Below are 16,321 nucleotides of genomic sequence, written 5' to 3'. Positions count from 1 at the left end.
GCGTGCATGCTGCCCACGTTAACAAGCTCTGTTCTTCTCTCGTTCATCGGTCCTTTGTCAGTCTATTTTCAGGCTCCAGCTGGAGACCCTCGGAGGGGATGGGGAAGAGGCTTTTTTTCCCTTCCTTACACTAGCACCAAAGACAGTACCAAACAAAAATATCTGCGCCTCGTGAGTAGATGCAGCTGCCCATAGTCCGATGTTCTGAGCCCCGGTGCAGAGCCCAGGTGAAAGCCATTCGATTCGAGGAAACCTGAAGTCTCGAGAGTTCTAAGTGTGTACCCCGTTGGGCAGGAAAGCGTCGAGTGAGTCTCGAGAGTCTACCTATGGCACGCCAGCTTGTACAGCAATGTCTTGCCACCAAAACTGTAGTCTCCTGTATCCTCTGTGGGCTTCAGCGTTCTTCTTACTCCAGGAGATCTCACTGTGGCTGCCTCAGGACCATCTGTAGCAGCCATCATTTCACAAATACTACGTGCCCTCCATAAAAAGCACTGTTTCCTTTTGTTATTAAATGGTGTGTATGGAGAGCACCTTCCCTTATCAAATGGTTACAAAACACTGCAACTTCCCTCTTGAAGTGTAGTTTGAGTTTTGATTATTTCTCTTTGTTTCTCTGTATGTGTGTCTCTTTCTTTCTCATCTATGTATATATTTTCGCCATCCCCTTTGGCCAGAACAATCTTTTACGGATGTAGCTGTATAATTTACGTACAATACATAGATCTTAAGGACTCATTCTGAAGAGTTTTGTTGATGGCATACACCCATTTAACCACAACCTATGGAAATAGAAAACATTTCCAAAGCCCCAGAAAATCCTCTCAAACTTCTTTCTGGTCAGTTCTGCACTATTTCCTGTCAGGGAAAACAACAACAACAACAACAACAACAGCAACAATAACAACTCTAGTTTCTAGCACATAGATTTGTTTCGCTTATACTGAAAGTCATATGAATTGAATCACACAATTTGTGCTTTTTTGGTGGAGGGGGCTTCATATAATGTTTCTGAAGTTGATCCAAATTGTTGTGTGTGTCAGTAGTTCATTTCTTTTTACTAAGAAGCATTCTACTCTATGAGTTTACCACAATGTGTTTGTCCATTCACCTGTTGATGGTTATTTGGGCCATTTCGAGTTTGAGGCAATTATGAGTAAGGCTACTGTGAACATTCTTCTCTACGTCTTTTTGTGTACACATCGTCCTTACTTCTTTACTGTTTACTTTACGTAAAGTAAAGTAACTGTTTAACTTTACGAGAAATTGCAAAGGAGTTCTTCCGTGTGGTTGGACATTCCTCGACATCTACCCACAATAGATGAGACTTCTAGTCACTTCAGATACTCACAAATGTCTGTTTTGTTAGGTGTTTTGAGAATAGCCCACTAGCACCTGTGAAAGGTATCTCACCATGGTTTTAATTTGCATCCTCTTACGGTTAATGACGTTGAGCACGTTTTCATTTGCTTACTGGCTATTTGCATACCGTGTTTTGTGAAATATTTGTTCAAGTGGGGGGGTCATTTTAAATTGGGTTGTTTGTACTTTTTATTATGAGGGGTTTTTTTAATGTGTTTTGCAAATTTGCATGTCATCCGTGTACAGGGTCATGCTAATCTACTCTGCGTCATTCCAATTTAGTAGATGTGCTGCCAAAGTGAGCACAGTTCTTTATGTATTTTGGATTCGACTCTTTCGTTAGATGTATGTACCGTAAATATTTTTTCCAAAACGATTATTTTTTAATGGACAATGGCAAGTACATTTCATAACCATCTCTGGAATACCCAAACATTCAAGTAGCAGATAGACCAGGCAGTTACTGCCACCACAAAAGTTTGGTATAAAAAACTATTCTAGAACATAGTGACTTCAAACAATAAGCATTTATATAGAAACCAAGACTACAAGTCAGTTGGGGTCAGCTGACCTAGGCTGGGGTCAGCTGCAGCACCTTGGCTGCATCATTTTGCTCCCTGGGTCTCATACTCTCCTCCTGGGACCAGTGCATTGGCACAGCCATATTCTTTTCATGGCGGTGGCTGAGGCACAAAGAGACCAGCAGAAACACGCAAGACCTCTTGGGTCTTAGACTCAGACCAACACTGTGTTACTTTCACATCTACCTGTGACATTTCAGCCATGACAGATGCTTGAAATCAGAGCTGAGGTGGGAAACATGCCCTGCCCATGGTTAGTAAGCTTTGCAAAATTACTTGACAAGTGGCATAGATACAGGGAAAAGCGAAGAATAAGACTCAGTGAAATCTGTTGCAAACATGTAAAAGTCAGAAGTGTGTAAACACATTTTTAAAGAATTTATGATGGAAAAGAGACATTAGGAATAATCCATCGACCATTTTGCCTTCATAACTGCCTTGCTGAGTGTTTGATTTCCCTCCCTCAGCCCAACTTATTCCATTTAGTATTCAACTAGTCCTAAAACCATTTATTTACGAATTCAGGAATTTATTCAATAATTATTTAGAATATTTCCTCTATGCCAGGTACTGGGTGCCAGGTTCTAGAACCACAAGAGTGATCAAGACAGGCAGAACTTATGAAATTCAGCATTGGATACAGACAACTGAGTAGGAAATCTCAGTTCAATAGGATGGTTTAGGGGGCCATCGGAAGGACAGCCTTACCCAGAGTCATGGTGTGAAGGTTTTACAAAGAAAATGAGATCTAAGGTAAAGCCTAACCAACAAATGGAGGGCAAGCTGACTTAGAACTGACAGTAGGTAGATGCAGTTTGAGTGGAGTTTCAGTGGAGAGGTGACCGTGGCCCAGAATGGAGAGTGGATGGAAGATGTAGGGAAACAGGAGGCAGGGAGGCTACTGCAATGTCTAAGCCGGAGGAAGCAGGGCATCAACCAGCGTAGACGCAGCAGAGGTGGAGATATGTGGATAGATTCCAGTGACATTTTGGAGCCCCAGGGGAAGGGCTTGGAGTTTTACTCTGTCTAGGATGAGGGAGAGTGAGAAATCAAGAATAGTGCCCAAGTTTCATGACTAATCCAACAGATGGTTTTACACTTAATGAAATCAGAATTAGAGGAAAGGGTCGTGTTGGATTGATAGGGGGAATAGATAACAAATTTTATTCTAAAATATTGAGTTACCTATGTTAAAAGATAAGCTGAGGTACGTTAAATATTTTCAGAGCTTATTTAAGCAAAAGCCAATTCAAATCAGGTGGCATCCAATCTAAAAGACAGAAGCTCTGAGGAACCTTACAAAATGGAAGACTTACATGGGCAGAAAGGAGTTGGAACAAGGAAGGTGGGAAAGAGGCACATTAGCATGTGCAAAGTTATGGCAGGGTTACTTTCCTTTGGGGGATGACAGGGCTTTCTCTGGCAGATTACCTAATTAGTGCCGGTTAGGTGATTCCTGATGGACTGGTTTAAGATTCCATTTCTGGGAGAGCTGAGACTGTAATTAAATTAAGTCTTGCTTCCGTGACATGGGATTTAGCAGAAGTGCCTCTGTTTGGGGCCTATTGTCTTATCTTTCACACTTGTGAGATATCCAGGAGGCACTGTCTTGCAGTTAGAGGTAAACATGAGCCTGAAGTTTAGTAGAGAATTTAGGGCTGGTGGTAGATTTATGTGTCACGGGTATATCGGACTTGGACACCAGCAGAGAAGGTGAAAATGCTCATGGAGAATACACGAAGAGGGCGGAATGAGGAGGGATATCAGCCAACAGCTCAACAAGGAAAGGGCGGGCAGGTGAAGGGATCTTGCCAGGGAAGCTAAGAATGTGCAGCCAAAGCCATAGGAAGGAAGATCATGGAGGAAGAGTGTATGCCTGCTTTCAGGGAGGGAGAGACTAAATGGCAAAGAACAAGAGAAAAATCAATATGGTGATGGTCCTGATAAGACCCAAGGGAAGGAAATTTGAAGCTCAGATACAAAAATAAAATTTGGGTAGGAATTGCCCCCCACCCCCACCTCCCAGTCAGACAAGATAAAGAGACAGTATGGAAACAAATGAACGATTGATACGGTGTGGGTGAGAGGGTTCTTGATGGTTTCTCTCTCTCTCTCTCTCTCTCTCTCTCTCTCTCTCTCTCTGTCTTTAAGGAGGATAGAGTGGTATGGGAAGGAGGTGAAGCATTATTCTTTAGGAAAGTAAAGGTTTGAAAACAAAAACAAAAACAAAAATAGGGAGAGAAAATGAAGAAAACCTCATTGTTCTCCCGGGTCCCAGGAGTGGTGGGGGACTGTGAATTCGTCATGTCTCACGTCTTAATGCCTTTGCTGTTTTCCACCAGACTTGGGAACACACAAAGAAAAAGCAGACATTCGGCTTGATTTACTCAGGTGGAGGGGAGACACCAAGAACGTGCCAGACACATTTCGTTCAGCGGCAAGCTGATCACCTCTTCACCGCTAACGCCCCTCAGTGAAGAACAGCCAGAAGATTTTTCAATTTAAAAATAAAATCCAAACATTTGTCTTCATATTATCAATGCTGTGGTATATTCTGAACATATTGAGAAATTGAAGAGCATGCATTTGTGTCTGCTTCTTTCGATTTCTGTAGTGCCATACAATGTTTTAATATTCAGTGTTCATCAAAGTGTTTTAGATATGATACTGTTTCTTGAGGGAAGTGGGGATACTTTAAACATTAAGCACGCAGAACAAAAAATGTACTTACCTTGCCTCCCTCTGTGAAGTGCAGTGCCTGCCAGAAGGACAGCGGAACAAGAGATTTGAAGATACTGGATTTCTTTTGCTCAAAACCAACTCCTTATTTTGTATTTTTGAAATTTTTCTTGGGATTGATTGAAAAAAATAAGAATTTTAGTTACTTTTTTAAATGTTTTATTTATTTTTGAGAGAGAGAAAGAGAGAGCATGAGCAAGGGAAGGAGCAGAGAGAGAGAGAGGGAGACGCAGAATCCAAAGCAGGCTCCAGGCTCTGAGCTGTCAGCACAGCGCCCGATGCGGGGCTTGAACCTGCGAACCGTGAGACCATGACCTGAGCTGAAGTCACATGCTTCATGTGACTTCACTGACTTGACATGAAGTCATGAAGTCATGTGACTTCACTAACTGACTGAGCCACTCAGGAACCCCCAGAATTCTAGTTATTTTTGATCAGCTTCCCCCAAATAATCAACTCTTTGGTCAATAGTAAAGAAAGAAAAAATGGGTTTCCCATAACAATGCATGTTCAGTTGCTGTCTCTTGTTGATAGTCTTATGTTTGTTTCCAGGTGACTTCAATGGCCATGGTGAATTTATTTGCTGATCTTATTCTCTATGTCTGATACCTAGGAACATATCCTGTATATATGCTAATTTACCGTGATACTGCAAAAATTTTTGAAAAAAAGATCATATGGATCAATGTTTACTATGTTAAGTCATCTAATTAAGAGATACACCTTTAAATGGGTGTCCTTTCAACCACAGTCTTTTGGATCAAGGCACAACCATGCCTGATGATCAAGCTGATATTCCCACTTTGTACAGTGTAATACATCTCAGGACAAAAACACACTGAGATGTTGGTGGAAAACAGGAGCGTTCCTTTAAATTAATAAGTTATGATAAAGCATCTTTATCAACCACAGTCATGAGTTATTTACACAGGCAGCAATTTAAGTATAAAAGGTAGAACCCAAGTACCACTAGAGGAATGTAGGTCTACTTACAGAGAAACTACATCATCTGATGAAAAGATGTATACCAGAAGGCTCCTCTTGGTACAGCCCGAATAGAGGAACGGGTTTTACAGCTTTGTTTGACATCTATGAATTAAACAACAGGTCTTAAAAACAGGTTTATAAAAACTGGTTCTTAAACAGTGAAAGCCGGATTGCACCGTAGGCATTCTTGAAGAGTAACCTACCTCTCACCTTGAGTTGAATATACACAAGGGGAATGAGCCAGACCATTTCATATATTTTGGTTGGCTTCACAACATATCTATGACTCAGGCAGTGAGTCATGGCAATTGTTAAGGATGATTTAGATATAAACCAAAAAGTGTGTTCTTGTGAACGCAGCTTGACCACTCGTTTCAGGTAAATGGACATGTCCTTTTTTCCCCTTTGATGGCTAAGTTCCAGGTTTTCCTTGTCATTTTTACAAGCCTGGATCCTATTATATCTCTAGGACTGTGGCAAGGGAGCCTTATGATAGGAAGAAGCTGAGAAGAATCCAAGGGCACTTCCTGACCAGATGAAATACAATAAAAGCTTGGAGCCAGGAGATGTGGAGTGGATTATAAAGAAAATTATAAAGGAAAGCAATGTCTCCTTTGTTTAGATGCAGAAAAGTTATGCGGCTGGAGAGAGAGAGAGAGAGAGAGAGAGAGAGAGAAGTTAGATAAAGTTTTGTTGTCATCAGATTGTCATTGAAATGTTTTAAGTTTGTTTATTTATTTTGAGAGAGAGAGAAAACATGAGCCAGGGAGGGGCAGAGAGAAAGAGAGGAAGAGAGAATCCTAAGCAGGCTCCTCCTCAGTGCAGACCCCATGCGGGGCTCGAACTCATGAACCGTGAGATCATGACCCGAGTGGAAGTCGGATGCTTAACCGACTGAACCACCCAGGCACCCCTGGATTGCCATTTAATTCTTACACATGGCTTCATATATGTGTGCATGTGTGTACCTGTGTATCTGAGAGGAAAGACAGATTAGAAAGAGGGAAGGGGAAGAGGCAGAAGGACGATGAAGAAGGAAGAGGAGAAGGAAAGGAAAAGAAGGAAAAACAGAAGGAGGAGAAAAGAGAAGGAAAATAGAGATATATCAGGAGAAAAATCTATGAAAAGCACATGGCAGAGTCCCTGCCAGTCCTAAGGCGTGATTTTGGTTTCCTCACTCTCTTTTGCAGAGATATAAAGAGGAGGACAAAACACATAAACATATAGACTTGTATTTAAGCATGTGTATTACACACGCAAATACAATTCATAACATGGACTTTACATACAAGTAGAGAGTCGTACAGAAATGGGAGCATGACTGCCCTACTTCATTCATCCAGATGACTACAAAATTTTCCACTTGTCAATAGACAGCTACCTGAAGTTTGAGAAAGAGTAAGGACATCATTAAGTGAGTAAATACAGAATGGGGGAAAAAACTGGGTTGAGATTTCTTTTCTGACTTTATTTCCTCCCTATCAACAACTATGGAGATTCTTATCCCAGCTGACCTTTGTTCCTATGCTTTTACCAAGTGGGAACGCTCGTCCTTGGGCACTGAAGCCTCCATTCTACAGCTGTTTTCCCTAAGAGGTGCAGGCAAGGTTATGGGTCTTGAAAATAGGGCACAGAAGGCAGCAGGTGCTGCGGTCCATACAGGCCCTTATTGGCTTTCCCTGCTGAGAATCCAGGCCATGGCTGATGTAGGGGTGTGTGTATGTGTCACGAAATCAAGTTCTTGGATTTAGCCAGATTTGATTTCAACTTCTGAGTGAGCCTGTATTTTCACGGCAGATCGGCAATAACTTCACAATTCTTTCTCTGCAGGTAGAAGGGTAGACCAGGCTGTTCTGTATTCTTTGGGATCAGAAAATTCATTCTACCTTCTCCTCTGTCCTTAGCTAATTCTGTCCTCTGAAATCTCACCCTCTTTGATAAAAACATAATATTTCATAATGACAGTGCAGTAGTATGGAATCTCATTATGTCTCAACAACATCTGTGATTATGTTTTATTCATGTAATATCTTTATTTAGATGACACATTCATAAGGAAAGTTTCCAGTTAATCCCAGATAGATACCCAGAAATGTTCAAGGTATGTTAAACTGGTTGGACCATCATGCTACCAGGATTATTAAGCTGAATGGGAAGTGATCAAGCTACAAGTCAGGAGGTCAGAATTCTTTTTTTGGATATGGCACTGATTTTTTTTTTATTAATTCAGTGCATTTTTTTAAGAACTCATTCTCTTCTGTAAATGCAGGCGTTGGACTCTGTGTGTGTGTGTGTGTTTATATGTGTGTGTGTAGTTTTTTTCCCATAAGAGGAAGACCCAGCTCTTTCTTTTTCAGACCCTTCCTTTTCTGGTCAGATACCCAGAGACTTGTCAGTGAAAGAAGGGAAATTGGAGATGCTATTCCTTAGAACTGACATATTGGGGAACCGGGGTGGCTCAGTTGGGTAAGCGTCTGACTCTTAGTTTTGGCTCAGGTCATGATCTCATGATTTGTGAGTTCAAGCCATAGGTCAGGCTTTGAGCTCACAGCGCAAAGCCTGCTTGGGATTCTCTTTCTCCCTCTCTGTTTACCCCTGTCCCGCTTGCTCTCTCTGACTCTCTCAAAAATAAATAAACTTAAATTTAAAAAAAAAAAAAAAGAATGGACATATGGACATTTCACTTATGTGTCTCCTTCTACTATTTAGCATTGTGGGGACTGGCACCCCCCCATTGCAAGCATTACTGAAAAGGCACCTGACCCCTTCCGTTTCAGTGATTCGACTGGCTTCAGTTTATTCATCTGGCTCATACCTGTGATGTAACAACTAAACACAAACATCTGGGAAAACAGGGTCCAGGCCAGTGTAACTTTGCACAGGCAGCTGCTTTGGTGGCCATATGTATGTTTTCCTATTAAATGTTTGTTGGAAGTCCTTTCTGCTAACGTTTGGTTTCAAGGACTACACAGGGTTCCTGAATAATTGAACCGTTAACTCCTTAGCGTGGTAACCGCATCCATGTTTTTGAGTAGTTGGAAATGAATCCGATTAGGCACGAATTTAATCTAAAACTCAAACCTGCATAGGCCTGAATTTAAATCTAAATAGGCCTAAAATTTAGTTTAGTAAAACTTAAACTATTTTATTTGCAGATCTAATTGAAGTTAGCGATTCTTTTTTTTTTTAATGTTTACTTATTTATTTTGAGAGAGAGAGCAGGGAAGCAACAGAGAGGGGAGAGAGAAAGGCTCAAGCAGGTTCTGCTCTGTCAGCGCACAGCCCCACATGAGGCTTGATCTTACCAACCTTGAGATCATGACCTGTGCTGAAACCAAGAGTCAGAAGCTTAACTGCCTGAGCCACCCAGGTGCCCTCGAGTTTGTGATTCTTGATGTCCAATGTATCTTTTAATGTTTATTTATTTGTGTGTGTGTGTGTGTGTGTGTGAGAGAGAGAGAGAGAGAGAGAGAGACAGAGACAGAGAGACAGAGAGACAGAGAGACAGAGAGAGAGAAAGCATGAGCAGGGGAGGGGCAGAGAGAAAGGGAGACACAGAATCAACTCAAAGCAGGCTCCAGGCTCCAAGGTGTCAGCACAGAGCCCCATGTGGGGCTTGAACCCATGAACTGCGAGATCATGACCTGGGTGAAAGTCAGATGCTTAACTGACTGAGCCACCCAGGCACCCCGATGTCCAATGTATCTGTACATTCAAAGGAAAATGGTAGGTTCAGAACACAATATAAACTGGTGCTTTGGCCAATCACCCTTCACCCCCATTATTTTTATTTCCTTCTGGTTATTTCCATAAGGGCCTAAGTAATTAGAAAAATGGAAGTAAGAGCACAAGCTGATTTTGAATCATTGAAAATTTAAGTCCCTTAAATCTATAAAGGCAAAGAATTTCATTTCCTCACCACATCTGTGAAGAGGTTATATTTTCACCATTTTGGACCAGCATAATTTACGTACATGAAATGATACCAAGTCTAAATATATATTCTTGTAGTGCCTGGTTGGCTCAGTTGGTTGACTATCTGGCTCTTGATTTTAGCTCAGGTACAGTTTGTGGGACTGAACCCAGCATCAGGTTCCCCTGTGACAGCGTAGAGACTGCTTGAGATTCTGTCTCTCCTCTCTCTCTGCCCTTTTCTCCACTTGCATACTTTCTCTCTCAAAATAAAACATTTAAAAATTATATATATATATGGATTCCAATGAATACTAAGAATATATATATGTATATATATGTGTGTATATATACATATATATGTACATATGTGTGCGTGTATATATATGTGTATATATATACATATATATGTACCTATATATATGTGCGTATACATACACACATATATACATACATATATATGTGTATATATATTCATATATACGTACATATATACGTATATGTATTCGTATATTCATATATATGTACATATATGTATATATATGTAAATATATACATATCTGTGTGTGTATATATATATATATATATATATATATGTATATTCTTAGGATTCATTGGAATTCAGATAGGACCCAAGTGTTATTGAGCAGTATCAATGGTCATCAGGCACTATGCCATGTGATACTGGAGCTTCCAGGGCCCTCCAGGGACTATGTAGGGAAGAGAGTTGATATGTATTTAGAGTGTGCTCTATTCAGACTGCACTGGGTACTTAACCATACATTTTTGCAATCAATCCTGACAGCAGCTCTCCAAAGTAGACACCATTACTCTAATTTCACATATGAAGAAATAAAGAAATGGAGGTCTGTGAAGTTGTAAAAATGTACCTACATAGGGCCTGTCGTAAGTATCAGACACATTCATGATTAGTGTGGGTTTTTTTTTTTTTTGCCACTCACACATTTGCATGTGTATATCACTTTTTTTCAACTAACTCTAGGATAGAAAAGGTATTCACACTTATAAAATGAAAGAACAATTCAAGATAGACATATGATCAGTAAGGGTATAAAATTTATGTGAAACCATCACAGGAATGTTAACAGTAATAAACACTGAAAAACAATTAAATCTAATATTTGGTCAACTACTCTAGAGAAGGGAATATTTACAGAAGGGTAATTTTACTTCCTCAATAGAATTCTTAGGAGGGGCACCTGGTTGGCTCATTTGGATGAGTGTCCAACTCTTGATTTTGGCTCAGGTCATGATCCCAGGGTCCTGGGATTGAGCCCCTCATCAGGCTCTGTGCTCAGCACAGAGATTCTTGAAATTATCTCCTTCTCTCCCTCTGCCCCCTCCCCCTGCTCTCTAAATAAATAATAAATATATAAAAATAAATAATAAAAAAAAAGAGTTCTTAGGAAATCTCAATGCAACATGGCATTCCATTTTTAGGAATTTGCATAGTGATTATGCACATGTGAGTCATATTGATGAAGTCATACTGCCCTTCATCAGTGAATCTCTCTTTGCATGTTTTTAGTCTGTCTATTTTATCGGTCACACACTGTTACAATACATAAGAGAGTTCTATTGTTACCACTATCATCATTATTTTAATATAGGAAACTACTTAGTGTATATGTTGTTATATATACCTGTTAGTTGGCCTAAGTTATACTTATCTCTTTAAAGCTATTACATTATTTTTCATAAAATTATTCTAACCTAGAAGAACATTCAGTATACTAGATGCATATCATAAAATATGCATTTAAAATTAGTGTCAGGGAGTAAAACTTTCTTGATATTGGAAACTTGATTTCTGTGGAAGCCATGTCAAGTATCTTTGCAAACAGTGTATCTGGATAATCTCAATGCTCTAAACCCAGAAGGAGGAAAATGTTCTCTCTCTGACATTGTGGCATAAACAGGAAATATACACTGTTTTCTAAAATTGTAAAACTTGAAAGGCAAATAGTGTATTAACTTAGAAGTGAAGCGCTGTCTGGTTCTGCATGAATTTCCAGTTTTCTTTCCAAGAAGGGATACAAGGAATCCCCTTAAGTGAGATGGTAGGAAATGTCTTTGTCCTGGTTTATTATCATTCTTATTTACCAGGTTCATCCATTTTGTACCTCCCACTGTCACAACAAATTTGATATCGAGTTGTATATTTAAGGTTTAAAATACAAGGCTTTGACTCATTTGGAAACGTTTAAGAGGACTTCCCATGTCCTAGCCTCAGAGATCAGCCGTGCTCAGTTCTGGAACTCAGGTAGGTTGAGATGATTGCACTATCAGTTTCATTTTAGGAGAGGAAAGGTTACTTTTGAATTGAAAATGTTTCATTTGTTGAAGGAGGATTTGTAAGAACTCCTTTGGAAAGAGTGACATATACAGAGAAGCAAACACATTGCTATCCACCTGATCTGTTGTACCTAATTACTTTTATACTTTTCATTGAGGTTTTCACATAAATGGATTCTTTAATTTCCTTTCAAGTTAGTCAACTGATATCTTTTCTTTTTTTATTTTTTAAAAAAATCTTTATTTTTTTGTGGGGGTGGGGGGGAAGGGGCAGAGAGAGGGAGACACAGAATCCAAAGCAGGCTCCAGGCTCTGAGCTGTCAGGACAGATCCCAACCTGGGGCCGGAACCCATGAACCAGGAGATCATGACCTGAGCCAAAGCCAGATACCCAACCAACTGAGCCACCCAGGCGCCCTGTTAATTGGTATCTTAAACCAATGCCTTAGCATTGTCCCTCCCAGGAGTGAGCTGAGGGTAAGTTTCCCTCAGGAGGTTAAGTAGAGCAGGCACTGATTTTGGGATCAGAAGAGTATATTCCGAGAATCAGGACTCCAGGGACTCGACTTGAATGTATGCTTGCCTTCAGCCTTTACTCAAGATGATTCTGTTCATTTGCCCAACAATAGATTTCGACTGCAGACAAGTCTGACATACCAAGCAGTGTTGCTTTGAGGAACATATTCTATGAGATGCTGTAAACTTCTATTATTTGCTAACCATATGAAAAAGAAAAAGAAAAAGGATATTGTGGAAAACTCATCAATTGCTCCGAAGCAGACTGGTTCCACAACTCCAGAAGTCAACTACCAGGGTGAGCTGTCCTTGGCATTCCACACAGTCATTTTCACCTCAGGAGGAAGCCATGAGTGAATGTTACAATCTGGGAGGATGCTACCCAGACTCCTGAGTAGAAAAAGCCAGTTGCAAGTGAGGACTTGCATATCTTGGGGCTCAATGTCCTTCTCTTTACAAGGATGAGAAAAGCATGTAAGAAAGACCGAGGGAGAGTTTAGATGAAATCGCAAGGAGCACACAGTTGACAGAATGACAGACAGAATGAAAAAGAATTCTGTAAGAATTAAGAAGGACAGGACCAGGCAGCAATCAAGGCCATTCGCTGATTTTTTTCCACTCATTCAACCACTGGCTGAGCATCTACATGGTGTCTGCTCACTAGAAACTCACATTCCTAGAGGGGGAGAATGGGACAGGAATAAATGAATACAGGGAAGAGAGCCATAGATGATCACATAAGCAACTAATTAAGGGACATATAAAGTCTTCTGTAAGGATTTTTCTCTGTATAATATTCTCAGAATTCCAGAATTGACAAAACTACCTCTAAGTAATTTCTCTGACCAAGAAGGAAGTAGGCTCCCAGAACAAATCAGGGCTTTTTTTTTTTTAACAGCCTGGGTAAATTCTAGCTCAGATTAAGCATTGGAAATTATTTGGAAATACTTTATGGTATTTAAATCTTGCTCTAAATTTGTACAGTTCTTACCATGCATCTATATGCTCATATTAGGGATAAGTTGTTATTTAATACAAAATAGCCCATTTTAGTCAAATATAGAATTCTGAAGAAATTCCAGGCCATGTCCCTGTGCAAAAATCAATTGTGATCTATATTGGTTTGTAAACTTGAATCTATAAGAACGGTATCTCATGGGCTATTCATTTGCTTCTAGAGGAGGGACTGCCTTTTTTTTAAATTTTTTAAGTTTATTTATTTATTTTGAGAGAGAGAGAGAGAGAGAGAGAGAGCACAAGCTGGGGAGGTTCAGAGACAGAGGGAGAGAGAGAATCCCAAACAAGCTCCACACCATCAGTGCCAAGCCCCATGTGGAGCTCGAACTCATGAACTGTGAGATCATGACCTGAGCTGAGATCAAGAGTGGGACGCTTAACCCACTGAGCCACCCAGGCGCCCCGAGGCAGGACTGTCTTTAAACTTGAATTACCATTTAAGATTTGTGCCAATCCACGAGAAAATGAGCTTTGTTAGTTAAAATATCTCCTATTGTACAATGATGAAAGTCTGTTACAAAGTCTAAAATAATTCAGTTGAATAATCATTTGTTGAATGAATAAATCAATATCTGAACACATTTCACAAATTACATTCACCTTTTGCAGCCCTTTTTCATAAATCAAAGTATACACGAAAATAAACAAATTCATTAATAAATTCAAATATTAAACACTCCACACTTTGGTGCCCTCCACATCTTTCTGGTTCACTCTTTCAAATACCCCCAATGGTATCAATCCTTGCCTTCACTGGCACCTGTAATCCCTCAGTCCTACCTGACTTAAATGCCGTTAGACCATTGTACCACTCCATTGCGTATGCACTCAATCACCTCCCTCTGTCCTACACGCCTCGTGAAACCGCAACGTAGGTGAATCCGATCTCTGCCCACTGCATGCCCGCACCTATGCAAGAGAATGTACGTACAGAAAACACACAATTTATCTGACTGGCCCCTTTTTATATGCCTGGTTATAAGCTTCAAAGGAGCTCTAATTCTGCTTGTAATTCATAATTTATATGCCTACATGCCATTCACTCTTCCAATGTCCTTGAACCAATATTTCATATTTTCACTTTTCTCCTTAAATCTTCAATGCTTCATTCCCTAACCTCATTCTCACTGAAGAATTGAAGCAGTCAGACCAGAACGCGTTAATTTGTGCTGTCATCACAACTGCTCACCGACCTGTCTGTGCCCTCTTTCCTGTTGCCGTGGATAGACTGTCCTTGCTCCTAGCCACACCGGATCCTTCCATCTGCACACTGGATACCATCCCTCACATCTAACCAGGATAGTGCATCAGCGATTTTTCTGTTTCTCTTCTTTCCCCCATCTCATGGGATCATGCTCATTACTAGGAAAACATGCTGTTGGTTCTCCAGGCTTTACAAATGTTTCTTTCTTTGAACCTGTTTCCGTCTAGCTATTGTCCCATTTATTTTCTTCCCCATACAGTAAAATCCTTGAAATCGATGTTTCTACTCACTGTCTCCAACTCCCGCTTCTCCAACCTGTCAGAATTTCACAGGTACTGCTGTACAAAAATTGTTCTTTTCCAGGTCCCCAAACCTCTACGTTTCTAAACCAAAAGCCCTGTCTTCCTTCTCATCTTACCCATGAGATGATAGATGCAGTCTTTGAAAAAGAGTCTGTCTCACTTCATGTGATCAGTAAATGTTAGCTATTGGTATTCTATCTATTCTGTCATGGGTATATAATTCTCAAGGGAAAGATTCATATGGTCTATCTCTGTATTTCCTGTAGGAACGAACACTTAGCACACAGTAGAGTCGCAAAAAGTTAAATAAATACTAGAGGTTTGGTTGTATAAATAAATAAATAAATGGATGGATGGATGAATAAAAACAGAAGTCAAAGATAGGCAGGGCATAATGTAGCACACATTAAATTTTAAACTAATGTTATCTCCTTGAGATGTTTTCAGGTTTTTTTTTTAAATATTTTTTTTCAACATTTATTCATTTATGAGAGACAGAGAGCACAAGCAGGGTAGGGACAGAGAGAGAGGGAGGCACAGAATTGAAGCAGACTCCAGGCTCCAAGTGGTCAGCACAGAGCCTGACGCGGGGCTCAACCCCACAAGCTGTGGGATCATGACTTGAGCCGGAGTCAGACGCTCAACCAACTGAGCCACCAAGGCACCCCAAGATGTTTTCAGGTTTTAAGGCTGATAAAGAGAATTATAGAAGCCAGGGACTGTTGGGAGAAGGGAGATTCAGAGGTACACACACTGGATTTCGCCTTGGAGAAGCACCGAGAATCCAGAGAAACAGCCCTTGGTGAACTGACTGGGCCAGAGTTCACATTGGTTGCAGCTGATGAGATTTTCTCAGAGTGAACGCTCATTAAATAAGATCTGCACAAGCATGCCTTTACAGTGACCTTTGGAGAGATAAATTAAAACTCAAAAAGCTTTGAGGACTTATTTCAGATCAAAGATCAAGAGGAAGTGACTGAAGATGCTGGGATGAAGATGGGTGTTTTAAGGTCTGCTTCCTCTATTTCCAGGTTAGGGTTTGGGCAGATTTCCATCTCCAGTATGGTAGCAGTTGATTCACTTCCAGAATGCTAAATGAAATATACATTTGCAAGGGGATTCCTCATTCCCAGCTGCTTCTACAAACATTTTCGCCATGATCCTGAAGAGTAGTGGTATATACTACCCCAAAACATGCCACTTTGGTATGTTGATTATTTTGAGCCATGGACACTTGAAAAACAGCAGACGCAGGGGGAGGCTTTCTCCGAACTCCCTTTATCTGCCTAAAGACAGATTCTCCAGAAGGAAGTTGGCTGCTATACATCTTCCTAGGAGTTTCAGCAACCAGGAAAGATGGACTGGTCACAGGAAATTGACAGGAG

At 40.4% G+C, this 16,321-nt stretch overlaps 1 non-coding gene across 1 annotated transcript; it reads right to left on the bottom strand.

Annotated features, from left to right (window-relative positions):
• Positions 1–1,563: 1,563 nt before the first annotated feature.
• On the bottom strand, positions 1,564–1,668 carry LOC113602623 (U6 spliceosomal RNA). Its single transcript, XR_003424104.1, has one exon. It is a non-coding gene; the product is annotated as a U6 spliceosomal RNA (small nuclear RNA).
• Between the last annotated feature and the right edge of the window lie 14,653 nt (positions 1,669–16,321).

This window comes from Acinonyx jubatus, chromosome A3 (genome assembly GCF_027475565.1).
Source record: "Acinonyx jubatus isolate Ajub_Pintada_27869175 chromosome A3, VMU_Ajub_asm_v1.0, whole genome shotgun sequence".
In the NCBI taxonomy this organism is placed as follows: Eukaryota; Metazoa; Chordata; class Mammalia; order Carnivora; family Felidae; genus Acinonyx; species Acinonyx jubatus.
The sequence above is the reverse complement of the archived record's forward strand: the minus strand, read 5'-3'. Positions and strand labels throughout refer to the sequence as shown.